At 31.4% G+C, this 22,794-nt stretch overlaps 1 protein-coding gene across 1 annotated transcript in view; it reads left to right on the top strand.

Annotated features, from left to right (window-relative positions):
* The first annotated feature begins 15,211 nt into the window (after window positions 1-15,211).
* The window catches only part of DAAM (disheveled-associated activator of morphogenesis-like protein), a 74,772-nt gene continuing 67,189 nt past the window's right edge, over window positions 15,212-22,794 (top strand). The window contains exon 1 of the mRNA XM_089697543.1: window positions 15,212-15,368. The gene's annotated coding sequence lies outside the window, so the exon portion shown is untranslated. The remainder of the gene's footprint in view (window positions 15,369-22,794) is intronic.

Below are 22,794 nucleotides of genomic sequence, written 5' to 3'. Positions count from 1 at the left end.
GCCACACGTCTTTTTTTTTTAAATTTGGGTGCATGTGATGTGAAGAATGGGCATTAATTCATGTTTATTCTTGGTTCACAAATATGGTGATAACTAGACTCTATTTCATACTTTTCAAGTCAATTTATTATTTGGATAGCGCTAATAATATTTACATGCTCCTATTCCTTAAAATTTTCATTTCCGATCCGAAAGTCTGTTTTGCTGTAGCTATTTCATTGATGTTAGAATAGACACATAACTTATACAGGCAAATCGGTTAGTGGTTTAGGAGTGTTAACCTAAAATAAATACGTACTTTCGCCACATTCGCTAGTACAAAATTAGTAGAGATTTATAGCCCAAGATTGTACGGGTATTTGTTGTTAACGGAGATTGAAGTTTCCTTGATAACGTTGGAGTGTTCTGTCAATCGAATTCCTTAGACGAGACATTGTTTTATTGATAGATATGGGCTTAGTATTGCTTCTGAAGAAGAATTAATCTATGCCAATATTACAAAGAGTTAAGTCTTCTTCTTTCTATGTTTGTAGAGGGTAATCTTCTACAGTACCTACTTTTCCAATCATATTTCAAATTATTTATCTGATAGAAAGCCACACTATTCAGTAGTAACATAGCCTTTTTAATCCAGTGTCTATGTACACAATGTATTAATAGATCTAACCTTTTACCCAGAATTCTTAAAACACTCATCACAGATCGTGTCCACACCATATATATCACTTGCACATCCAGTGCTCTCAATTTCCAAAGAATGCTAAGCCCTAATTCACGAGGTCGGAACCAAATGTCAAGGAAGAACAGATGTGTAAATACTTTCACATGCTAAACACGGGACTGCACTTAGCAGACAACTGTTTGAGTATTGGCCACTAACGTAAACTGTTTGGGTATTGTGGTACGTGAAGGAGCTTTAGAGAAGGGCTAGATTGTGGTGATGTTCTGATCAGGTGTAGGGAAAGATAATGTAGATGCGTGGGAAAAGATCGTATCGGGAAGTTGGTAATGAGCCAGCGATTAGGAGTGTACTGGAAATCCTATTAGGGAAGTGTTAAACTAAATCTTTTTTAGCGAAAGTCATGTTATTTGCATATGTTATGACTGAAGAATGATTGAACGGATTTGAATAATTTTTGGCCTGTTGGATTGGACTTTGAACCTATAAGTATAATATCTGTAAAATTTTGAAATTTGAAAGCTTACAAAATAGTCTACCAGGGTAGAGTCATGGTGAACAGCTAGAGAAAAATAATCTTCAACGGAAATTCCCATACTTATGTATTTGCGTGAGTAATTTGTTAGCGTTTTAATATGATAAGGCTGGTCTGATCATGATTATCTAAGACTTGTCTTAATTTATGTGCCTACATGTGTAAAACGCGTTTATTGCTTTTCAGCACTGATAATTAAAAACAGGCTTTCTAATTACACGGATCAGTAGTAATAGAAATTGGCCTACTTGCATTAATTCTAGTTTTATGACTAAATAATTGGTGTACTTCTTAATTGTTGCTCAAAATTGTATAACCATTGATGTAAGTGATTAACATTTTTAATGTAGAATAATTTGTTGTTGATTAAATAAATTGTGTTAATTAAAATATTAATTTTTGACTTGGCAATATGTTCTCGTGTCATTTATATATTATCTGTACTTAAAAAATGTACGATGAAGATGCGTTGGGAATAAATGAAGACATTAATTGTATTGAATTTTGTGCCAAATAGCTTTGGCATAAAAGTTAAGAAAGTTTCCGCTGATACTGAGGCTTTTACAACGATCGTAATAAATATGCCATCTTTTATGTATGATTAGATTGTGTAAAAATTATAGGTAGTGTTTATTTAAATTGATATTGGTAAAAGTATTTATACAAGAAGCCATTTTGTATTAATTATTGGAGATAGTTGTAGAGAAACTAAAAAAAATTATGTGGATACTGGATACCCTGACTTTAAACATTTCACGAATTGTATACTATAGGAAACATTAGAAGAAGAAGTTAAATTGATATATTTGTATAGATATATGTTTACTAATTTATTTTATTGCAGCTATAGTGCTGTTGTAGCTATAAAATTATTAACAGTCATCGTTTTCTATACATGGTATAATAAATTTTAGCACCAATTTTTTATACGCACGAGAAAGTAACAAAAGTGGAGTAAACAAAGATATTTTATACCTACATAAAGTACGGTAATTAAGTATGTTGATACATTCATTATGTTATGGTGATATAAAGTGAAAGCATTATGCAGTTTTTTATTCTGAAGGAGGAGAGGCTTGTAATGAATTCGGGTATTACTTAATTCGGTGTCATCTTCGATTGCCAATAAAAAGTATGGTGACCATCATTGGGAGGAACTTTTGGTTTGCATTTGCACGTAACTATTGGAACTTAAACAGCCGAAAAAGAAGTATTAATAAGTAGGTATTTTGGTGAATTCAATAAAGCGTTCAAAGCGTTCAAAATTCAATAGGTTATGAAAATAGGTATTCTATTAATATAGTAATAGTATGCCCAGTAATGAATTATTACATTATTATTACTTTCTCTACTTATTTATTAGTTAAAGAAGTAATTATTTATCAGCCATGTACAATTATTTATTGCGTTTTCTTACACATGAGCTAGTGGTAATTATTTTTATGTATGATGTGTTGATTTCCTTCCTATCTTTATATCCGTGTTTGTTTATATTTAAATAAATAAGATACGTGTCAAAATACTACAAATAAATGAGAAAAAAATCCCGACGTGTTCGTCCGTTTGTACTTTCAAGCCAAGAACTGAACCGATTTTGATGGTATTCGGTACAAAGACAGACAAAAATATTCAGATAATTAGAATTAGAATTATTTAAAACATTTTGCATACCAAATGCGGTTGAATCAGAATTTGTTAAGACATTTTCGAAGCGGTATCTTTTGGTAATTGTTTTCATTACATATTTGATTTTATTGAGACCTTAGAAATGATCAGGCGTATCGTAAAAACCAAATTTTGAAGTTAATTAACTAGGGAAGGAAATATGTTCATATGGGATCCGGCTTCTGTATGAAAAATAGTATTAAAATGTCTGTTAAAATTGTACTTGCTTGTCACTCTACAAAGAAATGACACCACTGCCCGTATCGTCTTCATTATCGCGATTTCCTGTTCGTATCGCACATAACAAGTTTGAGCGAAAACAGAAAGAATTGCATCTTTTATGAACAATTATGCATATCGAAACGCTGAGTAATATAATTTATTGTTATACAATAAAGACTCGCTTATCGGGTCTGTTACGTGATGTTAAAAAGTTTGCGTATGGCGTTTTTAATACTGTTGCTATGTAAAAGTTAAGGTATGCTAAGGATGTTTTTTTTATCATTTATTTACGGGCTCTTAAACATATTTTGTTCATGGCAGCCCCATTGTAGCAAAAACCCTTGCTATTTGTATGGAAATTATTGGCTTGAAATAGATGTTTAATGTGTCGAGTTGATAGAAAGGAAAAAAGAAACATCAGGTTTATCTTGTTTGATTGTACTTTTCATTTAGTTATTGTGTAGAATATGATAAGATTTTGAATATTTTTTTTACCGAACTGAGTTTCACACACATCAAATAAAAAGCTATAGAACTATGATGAATCGTAATTTTTTCTACACATCGACAACTATCATTATGCAATATTAAGCTGTTAAAGTAATGTAATTGAATGTAATCCGTGAAAGTGGCTAAACGATCTCGTCAAATGTCACGACACGAGTGTTATAATCAACTTATCAGATTAATGACGAAGTACTTTGTGTACCGGTTTTGTTTTTTTACTATGGCAATTATATTTTCGCGGTAATATGGTCGTGATGCAGCGAAATAGTATTATTCTTAGAATGAAAACTTCTTTAGCCGTGTAGAGCATATTTCGGTAGGAGAAAATCATATTTTTTCGGAAGTTTAGGGTTAGGGGATTTGAAGAGCGTATTTACTGGCATGCTTATTGTTGGCATATTTCAAATTTTTTTACTAAAATATTAACTTCTGTAACTCCGTGTAGATAGAATTGCTATCATCATCATCATCATCAGCCCATATATGTTCCCACTGCTGGGACACGGGCCTCCTATGAGGGTACAGGCCATAATCCACCACGCTGGCCATAATAATAATATATAATATTTTATTGAGACTTTATTTCCGTTAATTGTTGTATAATTTGACTGTTTAATAAATTAGTATGACTGTTGGTAATGAAATCGGTACCAGTCGAATTATGCTTTTTTAAATTGATTAAACTGAATTAACCAAACTGAATACAAATAATTATGACGTACTGAATATAAATGAGTTTAATTTACAATAATACATCATAAAAATATAATTTGGCAATTTTTATAGTTTCCGACCGCGTGTGGTAATTCGCCAAATGTTTCATATAAAAGTTTGATGACCTTTGCTATGATAAGTACTGTTAGTAACAATTTAATATCCTTGTTATAATTTCTGTAATTAGAATAAAACATTATATTCGATGCATCGTTTGTTTGAATAGGATTAACCTTTGTTTTAACATTGTTTAACAACTTTTTATATACCTACAGGTATGTATTTGGTTGTATAAGAAGTACACAAGAATTTGGAGATGTATACGTATAATTCTTTATTCTTTATTTTCCAACACAAGTAATTTACAGGTATGTATACCCACGTATAATCATGCATATACTGCGAAAGTATGTGTAATTGTGTAGGTAATTGGTTTTAATGCTGATAGTTTTTAGCAAACTTATTGTTATTAAAATTCCACGCCACACCACAAAATGAAGGAAATATTAGATTACAAATTTAAATACAAGGCTTTATAAATCACCCGAATAGATAAAGACACTGTCAATATAATTTATTCCGCTCGATTTAAAATGGCTGAGTTTTCTTGTATTTGGACCTAAATAGTTTTTGACATACTGTTGTTTACCCTTCTAGTTAAATTCATCACTAAGTTTTAATTATAATAGTCGTGTATTATGTTATGTTAGATTATTGTTTGTTTGTTTCAAATTCTTTACTATTATCAGCATATTAGGTTGTCTTTGAAATATGGATTTGAATACTGTTTTGATAAATATATCGTAAAGGAAAGTTAGTGTAGAATAGGGATTGTTGGCGCCGACTTAATTCAAACTCAAACTCAAAAAAAAGTCGAAGCCGAAGATTCTAGGCAAACTTTTCAACATTGAAAAAGCATATTTAAACACACTTTATAGGAAACATAACACTTAAAAATGACTCGTTTAATTATCTCGATTTATAATTATAAGTCTTACAATTAATAACCTTGATTTTTCAATGGGTCAAATTTGTTACGACTAATTGGTATATGTTGGATTAATCGGCGTGGTATGTTTTAATTGACGTCAGTCAAATATTTGGTATGAATAATTAATTATGTATTCAGGGATTAATATAGTTGTTATATTAATTATCTGTGTATTATATGGTCGTGAAATGATTGGATTTATGGGTACTATATAAATAGTAATTTGCATGATTTTTTTAATAATTTGTTATGGTTTTTTATTCTATTTGACAGTGATTAAATGACTGTGTTTAGTCTACATTGAAGGTGTCCTTGTTGAACTGGTAAAAGTTACAATTAAAAGGCCTACTATCTACGTTGCTTACGTACCTATTTTCAACAAGGATTGTACACAGGAATTAGTAACCTACAGGTGGTATAGGTGCAACATAACGTTGATTTCTTTTAAGAATAAATAAAGAGTTTCATTTCGTAAACCGAATGTGAAATTGAACTACCACATATTTCACTACACCCTATGTTTTGATACTATATTATTTTTATGGCTATAATGTGCATTTACTAAAGATGGGGAATTCGACTAATTTAAGAGCATTGAAGAGCATTTACCAAACGATTTATTTACAGTCATTCCCAAAGCTTATGAGACAGTAATCGAGTACTCATTCTAGTACCTCTCATGAGACACAGTATAAAAGAGTAACAGTATCGTAAGTAGCAATCTTTAACAGGTCAATGGGACTTTCTATTAACAGTACAATATGCCTGTTTAACATTCGTCATACGCACTTTATGACTAGCTATTATAGGTTCGACGTTTTGCATATTAATTTTGTATTGACCGCCTTTGCTATACTGGTTTGTTTACAAAAAGGTTTTATTGGGCATGTTATAGTCGTGTTTAGGTAGAACAATGGGTCTGGTAATTTGGAAGGATGTAGTTACGTTTCTACGTATGTAGTATATTGATGAAAAGTTAAATCTCATGAAAAGTGTCAAGGCTTTTTCCATGATATTATATATGAAGTTTAATGCTTTAAAAGCTTTTGAAACTGCAAGTAAGACAAATAAATTAGCGACACTTTTTTGCATTTAATGTCTGATGGAGAATGACGATGTCTGTAGGATCCCTTACGTAAGCTACTCTTATTTTACACGAGAAAAAGATAGACGGATTTTAATAAAAAAATTGAATAAATCTGATCTCATGATGTAAAGTTAATTAAAAATCTGTCTGCTGGGAATATGGAGGAAACTTCCGATGTACATGTGAATTATGATAATTATTTAAATATTCTCTAGAGTTAGCTGTTGCGTAGTTCAGAGCTATGAAATGGCGTCTAAGGTATGTTAATTATTATGATACACTTCGATTTCAAACAATGACTACTTAGGTAAAAGATTTATCTTTGCAAAAGTCACCCTGGAAAATAGACCAGTAAAATAGGCGGATAACATACTACTATATTACGTATAACATTTTAGCGAGCTATTCTTACCCTTGCACTTCTTTAATTCCTGTTATTAGTATGTTTGTTTAACAAATTGTAAGTAATGTTAAACTTACTCGTACAATGTATGAAAATGTTCAATGGTAAGTGATTACAAAAAGCGCCGGCTCTGTAGGTATGATGTTTTGAAAGTCGGCTGAATGTCTTCAAAATTGGTATCGCATTAAGTTTATTGCAATTTTATTGTTATTTAAAAGCCGCATAAATTGTCACATTTCGAGTGGTGCAATTTTATGTGTGAAGACCACCCACGTAGTCACAGAGGATAGTGTTCAATTTGATTCAATAAATCTCTCATTTAAAATTACACTAAGTAACTACGTTCTTACATAATATTATATATATTTATACATAAATTTTATCGTATTTAGATTTTTTTTGGAGTTTGGAAATAAGTAAAGATTTGTTAATAAAAACTCTATGTAACAAATTTATTATTTGCGCTTTTATGATATTACCTAGAATACTATTATAGGTATTATCTGTGATATTGCTAATATCAATTTTAGTGCTCTTGCATAAAAGATTTACGTGACTCCTATAACTCGTAAACGTTTAATTACGTACAACAAAAGAAACTAGATTTTTATTCCTTTTATTTTAGTCTGTTTCTTTGCTTTTGTGCGCTATAAAGAGTTTTAATGTCGCATTGTTTGAGGTTTTCAAAAGCCACGTAATTGACGCGCGATGTTATTTCTTTCTTGTTCTTTCATTGCTTTTCTTTTAATTTAGGAATGGATTACGTTTTATGATAGCCACGCAATAGTTATACGGATCGGCTTACTTTATTAAACCGTTTGAAATGTAAATTTTCTTCTATTAACAATTATTTTGATTTAACACGATACTATCCTATGACAATTGACAACAACTATTTTCTAAGAGCTAGCGCGCACGAGCAACTTTGTCTCCGCAACTATTTTGTCTCTCCCATCAATTGTATGGGGAGTTGCGTCGCTACGTGCGCGCACTTTCATACTAGCCCATGGGTGGAGAGACAAAATAGTTGCGGAGACTAAGTTGCTCGTGCGCGCTGGCTGTAATATTTCATATTTCTCTTTTAAATATTTGATTATTATTGCGTCAAAATTTTAACTTATCAGGCACATTCATATTTAACTGCATTCACATCTTTGCATTCCTATTCTTATTTAATTTTTTTTTTAATATTTCAGGACAATAGGCATGACGACAGTATCCATAAATGATCGAATTAGTGTTTTTAAGGGAAAATTTATAATAAATAAATTAAAAATAGTCACTTAGAAACAGTAAAAACATTAAGATTAATGAGATTATCAATAAAATAAAACATTAAAATTCTGCAGTCGGCCATCTTGACTGAAACACGCGTGACGTCACGTCTATGTAAACAGCTTCGCGTCAGGTATATTTTGTTGTTATGAATATGTTGAGAATACGCATTTTTATTTATTTTCTATTTTTTAACGTATGCTTTATCGACTCAGAACAGAAATATAATTGCGAATTCACGAATATGTGGTTCGGGTTTCTCTCCGTCCAATTTATACAATCATTTCATATTATTTTCTCTTTAACACTTTTTTTGGGTATTATTTTTATGTAGATTCACATTGCAATACTGCACACCACTTATAAACTTTGAAATTAGTTTCTATAATACTTAATAATTAAATATTTGTTTAATTTTGCTTCGCTAATCGCTATGCATACTTACAGATAATTACGTATTTACGTAATAGTGACGTCACGCCTACGCCATGACACCTGTGAGCTGTTTTGGCACAGTTAATAAATATTTTTTGAAAAATAGCTTTTATCTTCGTTAAATTTAAGTATATTAGCGAAATATAGGGTTTTTCTTGTTTAATAAACGTTTACACACATTATGGCAGAGGTTTTGAAAATCTTTCGTCATGCCTATTTTCAAATACGGCACGATCTGATCCCATACTTAGCTTTCGCTTATATTAAATCTTGTTCAATAAATATCACGTAGGAAATATAGGCTAGATTCGATAGTCGGGAATTAATTCACTCTTACAGAAAAATAAATATGTTTTTCAGATTTCATCTATCTTTTATTTCTAACCTCATTAATGTCAGTTACATCACCGCTCACTAATCTAAATTCCTCTCCCAAAAAAAGTTGTAACGATGTTTACAATGTGTCGTATCTTAAAATTAGTTCTATTAATGGTTTTAACGACAGCTGTCGCCGTAAAAGTTCGTGCCATATTTACACTAGGCTAGAAATAGTACCTATGCGGAAGCTGAGTCGTATTATAAAACGATGTCATCTATATTTCTATCTATACTTACTATAATATTATAAAGCTGAAGTTTGTTTGTTTGAACGCGCTAATCTCAGGAACTATTGGCCCGATTTGAATTTGAAATGCTTTCGGCGTTAGATAGCCCATTTTCGAGGAAGGCTTTATGCTATATATCATCACGCTAAGAGTGGAGCACTGCGGGTAAAACTGCGGGGCACAGCTAATGTTTACATATAGAATTGATATTACCATTGTCATGGTAATATTGTATGGTTTAAGCGCTATTGAGAAGTGTAGAATATATGTACGTGAACTTCGCCTGGGAGATTATAAGAATAAGGAGCAAATGTATATCTTGGAGGTTTGAAAAAAAAATTATTAAAAACATAAAGGTACAGGCACATATCGTAATAACTATGAGATCGTAACGGATTTGTGAAGATTCAGACTGAACTTAGAACTACAATTATCGATGACTTTTGCCCGTGAATCACAATTAATCATGCAAACGTAAGTGTTAGTAATTAATTACATGTTCTAAAAACTTCAACCCGCTACTCGTTCTATAACCCATCTCCATAAATGACAATATATTCACAGACGAGACGATACAGTAAGTTTTTATCGAATTCCCGATACATATCCAACATAAACAGGCATTCACACGCGTTATTACAATCAACACTGCACACCTGGTTTTTCTTGTATTTAAAATAGAACAGCGTTCGCCCACCTTTGGTTTAGTGATGTTTATGAGGTAATACTGATCATTTTTTTTTCAGTCAAGTAGATTCGTTTTCCTAAATAAGTTTCGTTGGTTAAGTGTTTAGTACATTACCGTAAAAAGCATGAGTTCATCCCCTTGGAGAGTTAGAAAAAATAGAGCCATGATTCGTTAAGGTATTGAACTCTGATGATCTAATCTGTAAAAAATCGATCTCCGTATTAAGATAATCCAAACTAACAGTTGATGGTGAGAATAGAAGCAAGTCTCGAATTATATGTCGAAAAGGTGCAATTTTCTTCGCAACAGAAGACAAATCTACAATAATATCGTTGCATCTTGAAATAATTCCTATAGTACAAAAATTCTTATGTTATTTATCAATACAGAGCCTAAGGTACGTCACCCCTGCACCACACCATTAACCCACAATGCCCTGGATGTGCACTTGCATTGTTGCGTGTTCCACTTTACGTAATATGAATGCTATTACTCTATTAGGTTCACTTGCTTCACTGAATTAGTGACGGCTGTTTAGATTTGCATGCATTGTTATATGGAAATTATTTTTGGTCTAAGCTAATGGGACATGTTCTTCCTCTTTGTGGTTGTTTGTTTTGCTTATTGATTGCCCTTGTTTTGGTATTGGTGTAGATCTAGTGATGGTTATGTGATTTCTGCTTTGACGATAAAGTTGAATGATTTAACTTTTCTATTATTGCTAACTTCTATCGTTTTATTTTCCTTATCAGCCCTATTTTTTGCTCTTATAGTTGTTTATGAGATCTACTTCCGATTTCCAGGAACGAAATTGATTTGGACGTAATAAATATAATGTTATAGTCATTTTTATAGGCCATTGTAGTGTTCTCAGAACCACTCGGCTCAGTATCGATGTCCAAAAGCGATTTCGTGACTCTGATGTTATTCATGAATTATGTTCGGCTCTGTACGTGCCCCCATTTGACGGGTTAATAATGTAATTTGACGTGTAATGACGCATGTTTATCTAAATTGGTCGTAGAAGAGATTGTAATATGGGCATACCACTTACGTTTTACTTGTTACACTCATTTGCATTTAAGTTTGTCTATATTTATCGGATGCAGTGATTAAATTATACTTCCTCGTACTTTTGATAGGCTTAAACATTTTAGGGATTCTGTGTTCAATGATTTTGCATGACGCATGTGTAATGTGTTCTTAATCTGCATAGATAATTTAATCTCAGATGTTAACTTTAAGGACAGCTATTTGAGTTAATGTGTAATATCTTTAGCATTGTAGTAATCTGTTTCCATAGACATTGGTACTATGTAATTAAAATTAACGTTTATTAGATGTTCAATGTCTCTCGTTGTCGAAGAACTTTTAACTCTTTTTAGAAGGTAATTGCATATTAGCTACACTATAATTAGAAGTGTATACACCTTAACCCGAACAAAGAAATATTCTTCCGTCTGTATATGCACTACACAGAAACGCTTTCACCATACCCCATGACGCCATAAGAGATGCAGTCTAGCGGTCACAAAGCGCCATATACGCAAATGGGTTGCGCAGTGACACGAGCATAGAGGTAATGAGCTGCTCATATTGGTTCTGCTACGTGCCAAGTATGATGATGATAATATGATGTATAGAGTGGATTCGGGTGGATGGATGGGAATGTTGTTTTTGACATGAGCTGATCAAGTGTTCGTTTTGTTTTGTTCGTGTCTATTGTAGTAGTAGTTGAAAAGTAAATAAAAATAGCAATAGTATGGGAAAGTGATGAGGAGGGAAATTATATGCTTAATATTTTTACCATAATTCTATCAGAACTCCGAACTTTTCTGCCTGTTGCTTACTTTATTTGCCTATCAACTCGTTCTCTATGTTTTCTATTAATTATTATAATTTGGCACAATATGTGAACTTAGAAAGCTTAGGTACTTTCTCCCTGTAACATTTATGAGCTAGGACATAAAGGTGACTAGGTATTTTCACTTGAAAATTGTACGTCCTGAAAATGTGTCGGGTTGATTTTGAATTCTGCAAAGGAAACTTTTGAAGCTTTGAAAGAAGTGTTGGGAATACAGTCCTTTTGTTTCAGTATGAGAACGCCTCAAGGCGTGTGTGTTTACAAAATATAATGATCGTCGAAACAATTCGTCGGAGTTTGTGTCCATTAAGAATTTAATGTCCTCAACAGCTAATGTTTATGGCTGACCCAGTCTTGCATAATAGGAATGTTAATACACTTAATGGATTTCAATGAGTGAAGTCTCCACCGGAACTATGCAAATGATTTTACCGGCAGCCTCTGATTTATCTTCTGTCTCAAATTTGAAATAGTGTGGGTAAGAGATAACCACTGGATGCATTCGGAACAACGTTATGTTTGAAATGTTGCTCAATATATTTCAATGATACATAATCGCACGTTAAGAAATAACCGTACTGTGCTTATATTTACATGAATAATGCACTTTTTATGAGGTACTTAGGGTAATTTTTGGGTTTATGACGGTGGTCTTCAATTTTATGTACGCATTTTTCGGTATGAATTAATATGTTGCGAAAATATTTATGAAAGTTTATGAAAGAATTGATGGTTGTTATAACACGATTTACCTAGTAAATGCATGCTTTTGATATTGTTTTTTTGTTTCACGAGTTATTGTTTTGTTTACCATAATAATATGTGGTATGAAATATCTCCTAAGACTGGTTTATATTTGATAGCTCATAAACATTCATAGTTACTAAACAATAATATAATGAATAGTACATGTTGTAACCACGGTCACGCCTCGCCATCGATACGGATTGCTGTTGAATATTATCAGCTGTAAATATGTAGAAATAGTATTCATATCAAGGTCATATTCAGTAATGTTACGAGGTTGTTGCCTGTTGGGATGTATGAGGATATATGTGGCTATATGGTAATAGTTTTCTGATATTGAGAGGCATTGATAAAATTGCACTGGCTAATGATAGTACATATTATATGCTAATCGTTCGATTGTCCGATGGTCCGAATTCGACTTTTATCAATCTAACTACTTTTACCGCTTGTAATACGATGAAAAATTATTCAAATCTGTGTTGTAATATGAAAGAAAACATCATCGAGATACGTATGAAACAAGAAAATAAGAATAAAAAAATAACTATACGACGTGTTAATATACTATGCACTAGAAATATATTTCTGTACCTGGTAAGTAACCTTAATCTTTTTTTTCCGTAATAAAAATTAGTTCCTAAAATTGGAATTTCTCTTCCCAGCGGAATTCCGGTTGGAGCGAGTATTGAATACAAGTTCGTGAAAATAAAAGCTTATTTATTTAGCACTCGCAAAGTTATAGCGCGTTAACACACCCTAATTAATTAATGCAAATGGATAAAATGTTTAACCAAGTAATTAATTAGCATTGCGAAACTCGACGGCAGGTGAACTGTAATGGCTCATTCACGTTTCTTTGATAACGCGGTGGTTATTGAGGATGTAGTAATGTGATCTGGAACAGATATGAGTAATAGAAGTAGAATACTAGAAGATGTGTGTTGTTCTGTATGTGAAGTGTGCAATTGAATGCATTGTATTAGTACATATGTAGTCGCTAACCTTGTGATTTAGTTCGTATGTCGGTTAAAAGTTAATACATTCGGATGATTTGTACTTAATAAAAACAAAGGAGGGGTCCATTCTGTCCTAATTGGCAATATCTCCCATCAATCGCTTGTGAATAAAAGTTTTGGTCATATTTCGTAATACATTTTATTTCAGGAAATACAAAATATTCCTAATTTTACTAATTTATACTATAGGAACTGAATAAATCGATATAATCGCTGTAAGGTAATCTAAATAGCTTAGTCGGCGTCTACAGTATTAGTGCTTAGACAGTTAATCTGAAGAAGGGTAATAAGGATTAAATATGGGCGTGCTGCCTTGCCTTCACTTGAAGTAGTTGTAACATTGTTGATCAGGAAATTGCATTGAAGAATTAAAATCCACATTGGTAATTTGATTTTAGACTGACTGACTTGTTGAGTTTCATCATCAGGCCATTATGTGCCAACTGCTGGGACACGGGCCTCTCGTAAGTTATCAGGCAGTAATCCACCACGCTGGCCAAGTGCGGGTTGGCAGATGACACATGTCGTCGAACTTTTGCTTCTTCGACATGTCGGTTTCCTCATGATGTTTTCCTTCACCGTTCAAGCAGTTGCGATAAACATGCGCAGATAGACATAGAAGACGGAAGAATAATTACGATATTTAGATATTCGAATAAATGATCACATCTTACAGATTCTATATTAAATTTCAGGAAACATATACCATGGCCGTGAATCTTATCACTCGTATGCAAAACATTATCAGCTATCTCGATTGTGCCTCTCTTTATCTCTTATCATATTGTGTCTGTTTGTATGGCAAATGTTTTGATTTACCTGTAGTTGCGTATGTTTGCTTTTGGTGAAATTTATTGAATATTTTGGCCTGTGGAAGTTTGTGGGATGGTAAGTATTGAAGGATGTAAAGTGGTGCTTCTGATTTCTTTGCATTGTGAGAATTTGTTCAACTATAAAGGGGTTCTATTTGGGACATATAATTGCTTCGCCTGCTGATATTTTTTATAATGTAGGTTATGATATGTATGCTGCCACTGTTTATTTTTATTTAACGGTCATGCGAGATAAATTTGTGTTTCAAGAATAGTTTTTATAACGTGAATTGTTAATGATGAATAAATTATTTAGCTGTTGATTTTTATGAAGTGATGTCTAGTAATTTATTTATTTTTGTTTTTCAACTTTCCTTTAAATAAATTCCAACTCAAGATTGTTTTGATTAATTTCTTCGTCTAAATATAGATTGCTGCTGATTTGAAAAATATATGATTGAACATTTCTAACTCAAAATGTAACAAAGTGAGCAAATTTTATTTTATTCTTAACAAAGCACTTTTATATGACGACCTACTATCCTCTATTTTTTATACGATTTGACAAAAGCATTAATCGATTTTGCAAATTGAACCATGTTACTGAAATAATTCTTCGCTAACAATATAATGAGAATCGATCAGCAAAAAATTCGAAAAAAGGTTTATTTGACACACATTTAACACTGACAATTTTCAAACAAAAAGGAGGAGGTTCTCAATAAGACTGTATTTCAGTTTATTATCTCAGAACTTTCGACTGGGTAAACCGATTTTGACTATTCTTTTATAATTTGGAAGCTGGTGCTTACCATGTAGTCTCATTATTTGGTTTAGTTCTGACAATTTTGAAAGCGTTGTTGAAGATTTTTGTTAAATAAATATGCTTATTTCTGTTACAGGTATGTATTGCAGTAAAATAATGTATATATAGAAGGCGCATGGTAAGTTTTCTATTTTCACCGTGCTATAGTTTGGTGAATGTTCGTCTGGTTGTACGTAGGTATCGGCTTGCAGCGAACGGTTCGCTCTCAGTCACCTGTGCGTAGCGGTGGCGTGCGCTCGCCATGTTTCCATGTTTTGTAGTGCTATGTGATTCCTTCTTGTGATTAACAGTGAAGTATGCAAATTGTGTGATACATATTACCTACTGGGTGCAATTCTGTGCAGTAATGACATGATGCGTTTGAGGTTGTATGTATTATGTTGGTAGTGTGTTTTGTTTTTTTTTTGCGGTCGCGTTTTGGTACGATTTTGCGATGTTTTTGATAAAATTTTTCGTAATTTTTTGTGAAAATAAAAATAAATGAAGTTTAGATATATTATATTTAAAATAATAAAGTCTGATACGATTTATAATCTGAAAATTCTCTTATCAATATCATGTTCAAGTTTATCTCACGAAGACGTCGGTCTTGGACACAAAGTGAAATATTTTAATAATTGTAGATAATTAAAGCCTTCCGAGTTGACTTTACATGTTACCTTTGTAAAGGAAAGTGAAATGATTATATAAATTAACGCATTTTAATGCTGCTCCGGTTTAACTTGATTTATTTAAAAACATAATTACGGTGAAATTATCATGTCTGTTGACTTTATTTATTTTTAATCTGTGCGAGAGTTTTCACTATTTTATATTCTACATTAAATTAAAATTTAGTTAAGTTATTATAGTATACGGTGTTTTTTTTATTAAAGTATTTAATTGATTATTGTTTTATTTTAAATTAAAGTGCGCATAGACAATTATCTTTATCACTTTTTTATCTATTGACGGTAGTTAGATACTTTTCATTAATGTGACAAATGATAACTCTTGCCACGAAGCTCGAAGAAAGAAAAAACAAAAATAAAAGCTCAAGAAATAAATCGCGCGTGCTTTTGCAAGTGAAAAATAATGATTTGTGACAGTACTATATTTTCAAGAAATAATTAAAGTTTAATGGTATGTAATATTACTTGATTCTTTACGTAAATGAGAAATATTGATTATTGAACAGAATGGATGACAAAAAACAAAGTGATATTTAAATAATTTATGTAAAAGTTTATAATATATTACCTATATGCCGTAGTTAAGAATAAATCGTGACTGATATAATGTAAGTGCCGTTAATGTGCATAGATAATCGTGACTTTAATATATTGATTAAATAACTTATTATTTCTTTTATGTCAATTGTCAATTGAAAATTTTCACTTATAATACCACAAGAGCTTCTAAATTATCGGGTATTTGCCAGAATGCCAGATGCGACTAAGCCGCCGGTACCAGCGTTCACACCATCATTTTTCTTTTGCACGCCTCATAAGCGAAGCGTTGAGGTGGGTACTACTGTCACTTCGCCCAAAACATCTGATTTTTCAAACTTAAAATGTCTTTATGTATCATACATTGCACTTGTAAGATAATACATACACACACATATTAAGAAAAAACACTATTTTTAACGTTCATGATATTTTTGATGTCATTTTTGTTATTTAAACTAGTTAAAAAACAGTTTAAAAAAGTTCTGTCTTGGACGTCCGTGTGTCTGTATGTGCGGATCCTTTTTCTTGTTAACACGATAGCGACCGAAATACTTTACTAATCGAGTCTTTTTTTTTCTCTTACGCTTGAGTATGCTCAGGAATAGAAGAACCCTTTCATTTTTCAGGGTCTGATTCGATGTGGTTTAATTGTTATTAAATAAACAAAAATAATAATTAATAAATATTTTGGATTTTCCAAATTATTTGTCATTGCGTACTAAGACCCCTGTAGAACCGCCATCCTGTTACAAATGGCTCGAAATTTTGTGTCAATATCTCCCGGTCTATTAGTAGGTATAACAAGTATAGACTAAATTAAATGAAACAAATATGAAATAGGAAGCCATCTATGTCTAAAAGAATCATTTAAATGTGGGAAAAGAAAGAAGATCGAAAAAAAAAGAAAACAAGAGTACCTGCAGGCAATCCCTATGCCAAAGTGCAGGTGCAGACATAATCGATTTTTCCTACCGCAGACGGTAATGGATTGCTATTCAAATTACTTTCCCTGCTTATAGTTATACGTTATAGTTTAGTTATAGTACGTATAGTTTGTCTTTAACGTAGGTATAAATTTCAACCTTGAATACTGTGATATTATAATAAATATCCTCATATTCATCTAGTATTTATCCAAGATAGAAAAAGACAAATCGAAATCCATTAACCATTTTAGTTTGAAATTTGTCACTAAATGTTGCGATTTAGGAAAATGAGTAAAATATGAAGTGGCTGTTAATAGTAACATTTAGGTATAAAAAAGATATTAATTTTACAATATTTGTACATTTCACATCATCAAGATACAGTAATGGGATATAAATCGTTAGGTGCACAGCGAAATTGTTGTTACCGCAATCTCTTTCCTCACTGTTGCAAGATAATACAATATTTCATAGATATTGCAAAAAATTTGCAAGTGAAATTCTGTGTTGAAAATTTTGATCGACTGAAGGGGAAAATTATGTTGGTAGGGAACTATAGTTGTGGTTCCTACTCGTAGTAGTTGTTTTATGGGATTTGGTTTTGTTATTTGTTTTTGTAGAATAGCAGAATTTGTTCTGCAATAGGTACTGTTATGGCATAAATAGTACCGAAGATAAGGCTAGATCAAGTTAATCGATTTGATTTGGGTAATAGGAGCTAATTAATGTTTATCAAAACAATAAAACATGTGAAATGAAGTCTTCATCTTCTATTTAGTTGATGTTTTGTTTTTTACTTGGATAGAATTTGGAATTTTCATCTGTTTACACGGGGAAAACATTGACCACAGACCAACATTTACAGTTGCATTTACAGGCTTGCAGCATTGTAATTTTAGTATGAATATGGTAGAATTAGTTTTTTTTTTAAGTCAGTATAACATGACATGACATACCTACAGTTATTATTATCATGTAAATAAAGAAAGCAAGTTTTATTTAATTCAAAAACGTTTTCATGGAAATTTTTATGAACACTTGGGTGAAAGTTATTCACCGGTAATAACGTTTAACCTTGTTGCCAATAGATATTCTAATTTAAATAATTGTTGGAAACTATTGAACCGATTAAGGGCCGTTTATTGTATAGTTTATTTTGTAGGTATTATCAGAATTGTTGTTATGGAAGTAGAAGTTGATTTTAGTTGAATTTATTGTCGTTGAAATGTTAGTAGGTTTCGTTTTACAATATCTACATATTATTATGTTGTAAGGGCTTTTATAGTTAAATGGTATTCATTTTTAGAAGGTCTTTGAGATGAAGTTTATTTTAATAATTTGTAAACATTAGCTTTCAGTAAATTTTTGAAGTAATGTAGTAGGTAATTTATAACATAATTTTAATAGATTTTTTGTCTAATATTATTTCGTTGTGAAATATTTTGTAGCAATTTGTTAAATTTTGAATATAAAGTTTCTTAAGTTTGATCTTCAATACTTTAGTTATGGAATTTAAAACATTTGTATTGTTATGTAATTTGTGAAGAAGCCGACAAATGCAATAATAAAAACGTAAAAGTACTGCTTAACATAGATACAGTTTTTAACTATGCCAAGGAGAATCCTTGTTTATAATATGATTGTTCTACTTGTGTTTTTATGCAAGAATAATGGAAATGGTAATTAATGTCGATTTTTCAAAACATTCATTTTTTAACTTCCTAACATGTGTTTTTAAATTATCTGTATCGATGTTGTTATTGAGGATAGCAAATGAATAATTTTGTATGTTTGTCTGTTACGTTAACCACTATTAGGATTTTGATATGAATATAAATGGAAGCGAGAAGGCTTATTAAGGGTAGGTTGTGTGGGTAAACATAACGGAAGAGAGTGAGGGTTAGTACGTCTGGGCTATAAGCGACGCCACGTTGAAAAGTTAGTTTTTACTAATTTGGGAAATGTAAATGTTTATTTTCCTTTAAGTCCTTCGATAACAAGGTTTGCTTTTGCTTCAGAGAGAAAGCATGAGATTTTACGCGATATGACACGTAGTAGGTTTCACATAGTCTTTCTCTTATAATATTATCCTTTAACCTAAATAATGTCTTTATTACAGACAATTCTTGCTTTTATCTGACATCCATATTATAATCTGATACTGTATAAAATATAGTAATAAGTACCTTAGTTTTCTTCCTGTAACTTATAAAAAACGTTTTTATATCGTTTGTGCGGTGTTAATTATTTATGCCACTTAATTTTGTTCTAGATTAAGCAATGATAAGAAGCTAAATGATATTATCATAGATTTGATCTCTTTAAATAATAGGCATTAAATATTTAAGGCTAGTTAGACCGCCTTCCTTTTAGATAAAATAATAATTATGTAAACCTATTAATATGTTTTACTAATTAATATAAGTATATAATTTGTCCACAAATATATGTGTATTATGTTTTCGATTACACACATAAAAAGGAAAAGTTAGCACATTTCGTAATTTATTAATTTATTTCATTTATTTCAATGAAGTAATGAAGTTTATTTTAAAAATTTTAAATGCTTATTTAAAAATTTTAAAATAGTAGAAGTAACAAGAAATGTTCAAAAGCCATATTTATTCATAATCAACAACTTAGTGCTAGAATAATGTGTTAATGTGATACAAATGCAAATTGTCGTATAATATTATAAATGACCGATATTTTGTTATTAATTCGTAAGCGAGTTTTGCGCTGATTTTAGTTATTTGAAGTATAATTTTTTAAGTAATGCAAATTATTTGAATATTGCTTTAATGTTTGTTTCTTTTAACTGTAATTTTATAAATACATTTGATAGTTAAAGTTCGTTTTTGCATAGGATTATGTATCTATTTAAACTCAAACTCAAACTCAAAACTCAAACTCAAACTCAAAGTCTTTAGTATTAATAATCCAAGATACGTACAAAAAAGTTCGAATGTTAAGTATTAAAAATGTGAAATTATCTGTCCTCTGCTCTCAGTATATGTAGTTTAAACAAAAATAAAATTGCACTATAATCGTCCGCTTTTAATTCATATTTTTTCCCCTAGAAAAACTTTATATTTCACAAATCATTTTTACTTATTTTATACTATCTAGTATCGGTAATAACTATTTAATAATATGTGGTACTGGTAGCGATATCTTAGACTACAATGATGTCATCAAGATAAATCGAAAGTGACTCAAGTTTACGGTTATCTACGAGCAGATTCCATTTCACTTGACCCGCGGTAACCCTCCTCAATATTCGTCTGATTCGCGAAGGCTCGATTGTCTTGTGAAACCGAATACCTATTATTGTAGACTGAGAGCTGGTGTAAATTTTGTGTTGTTTTAAGTATTTAAGAGATTAGGGTGATGATAATTTTCTATATTATCGAGTTGCTTGTACCATATTTTTTTACGTTTTGAATTTTTTTATTATAAATGTTTGAAGTATTTGAATGTATGATTATCAAAATATAACGCATGACACGGAGTTTTATATTTTAAAAATATCGACCAAATTTAACTTGTGAATTTTATCGTAGAATGAGAAAAGAAATGTATCGGGATGGGACGTGACGGAAGTGCTTATAATGACGATTCGATTAATACATTGTTAATTACATAACAATATTTATTGTATCGATCTATATCCCATTGCTGACCGTACAATACTTATTAATAGGCAACGAAAACACGCCTAAATAAAACAATGAACGGTAATTATCGAACAAGCCCCAACCGGGCGGATAATGAAGTATTAATGACGGTTGCGCAAGCGCAGCTCGATTGTCACTCAATATGATACGATCTAGTTTGGTATTCAATAACATTGGATATTGACGAATAAAGTTTACTGTGGTCTTTTGTTGGTACTGAATAGATTGGCATTCTAGATTGTGGTGTTATTAACATTTTTTATATATATTGTGTTATATTTTTTGTGCCCCGACTCATTAGCTATATTTCCGTTTGCTTTTTCTCTTCAAATATAATGATTGTTGACTTTTGAGATTAAATAAGGAACTATGTAGTTCTGAAATACACTTTTTTTTTAAATGATCATAAATCCATCATAAACATGCGATACATGTTTATGATCGGTTTAAAATTGTTTTATGTAAATGATTGATGTCTCTATTAAGCATAGGTACTCTAAAAAATATTACAGTAGGTACATATTATGAAGCTGAGGAATTCTCATTAGGACGACAATAACATAGGCTATTGAAGGGTTAATGAATTCGATTATATTCGAGCATAAATTAGCAAAAACACCAAATTGCTAGTCATTAGAACTGTTTAGAGAAATCGCTTGTAATTGTACTATTTAGTGATTCCGCTGTTGTATGTGTATATGTTTGAGTATTGATAGTTCGATGGGTCAATGGTGAAATTGGCGCGTTTTCTGTTTTGCTTAGTTTGGGTCGTGGGAAGGTTAGGTGTTCTTTGTTTTTATTATCGGTATGGGTTATAGGACTCTTTCGGGGGTTGAAATGTAGGTTTATAGATACCTATAGGGTTTATAAAATATTATGTCAAATAATCTCTTCCATAATCGGTGGGTGTTACAATGCAATATATTTTGTTGAAAAAGGGGTAAATTAATTCTTTCAGTAGGTTAAATGTGAAACCATGAAAATGCAATATTTTTAAACAAACAATAAAATAGAAAGTTTTCGCTTTTCCTTTCAACACTCTCTTATGCTTTGTCATTGTCAAATCTTTTATGTATTCGCAATAATGAGTGATCAGTTTTTGTGATTTTTACATAGACCAAGAGATGGTTGACGATTTTGTATAATATACTTGATCAAAACAATTTTTTTTAAACGAGAAAATTAATATCAAGGCGAGGATTTTAATATAAAGACATTGCTTGAATAAACAAGAAAGCTACAATTTAATATATACATCTAAATTCTAAAAATAAATGGATACCTGCCTTAGGGCGTTTGTCCACTACAAGGATTTTACTCCGGATGGTTTTTTGTGTCTACGAGACGCTGTAGGTATAATTGTTTTCGAATGCCCACTTGCTTGGATTTTACTGTTTTTACTGCATATGCCAATTAAAAGCAAGCTCTTGTTTTACTTTCTTTTAGTTGGCAATGAGATTTGAGAAGTCGGTATTGTTATTTTATATACATTGACCAAGCATTGACCTATAATTATTATCTAAGTAAGTGTTGGTAATTTAAAGTTCAAGTGGGAATAGATTTAGCTCCTCGTCACCGATTAAAATAAATAAGTGAAACACGCATTTTAAATCTCTTACGGAACTTTACTTTTTATTATAACGAAGTAATATAATATTTCACCTTCTATATTTTTACTCGTTTCTTGTAAAATGCGAAAACAATCATTTATGATAGCATTATACCGCCATACTTCCTTGAACTGTACCGCACTGATCCGAGTAAAGACGGACAGGTGCACAAGCAATTCATCGGTTTTTTCATGCCACACCGGACCGTAAAAAATCGGAATGCCGGACAGTAAAATTCCTTGTAGTGCACAAGCGCCCTAAAATCACAAATGTTTAGATTACGATGACAGACGGAC

Source organism: Colias philodice, chromosome 7, assembly GCF_061535455.1.
Source record: "Colias philodice isolate Cphi_HAF_F1 chromosome 7, ilColPhil1 Martin Lab GWU primary, whole genome shotgun sequence".
Lineage (NCBI taxonomy): Eukaryota > Metazoa > Arthropoda > Insecta > Lepidoptera > Pieridae > Colias > Colias philodice.
The sequence above is the reverse complement of the archived record's forward strand: the minus strand, read 5'-3'. Positions and strand labels throughout refer to the sequence as shown.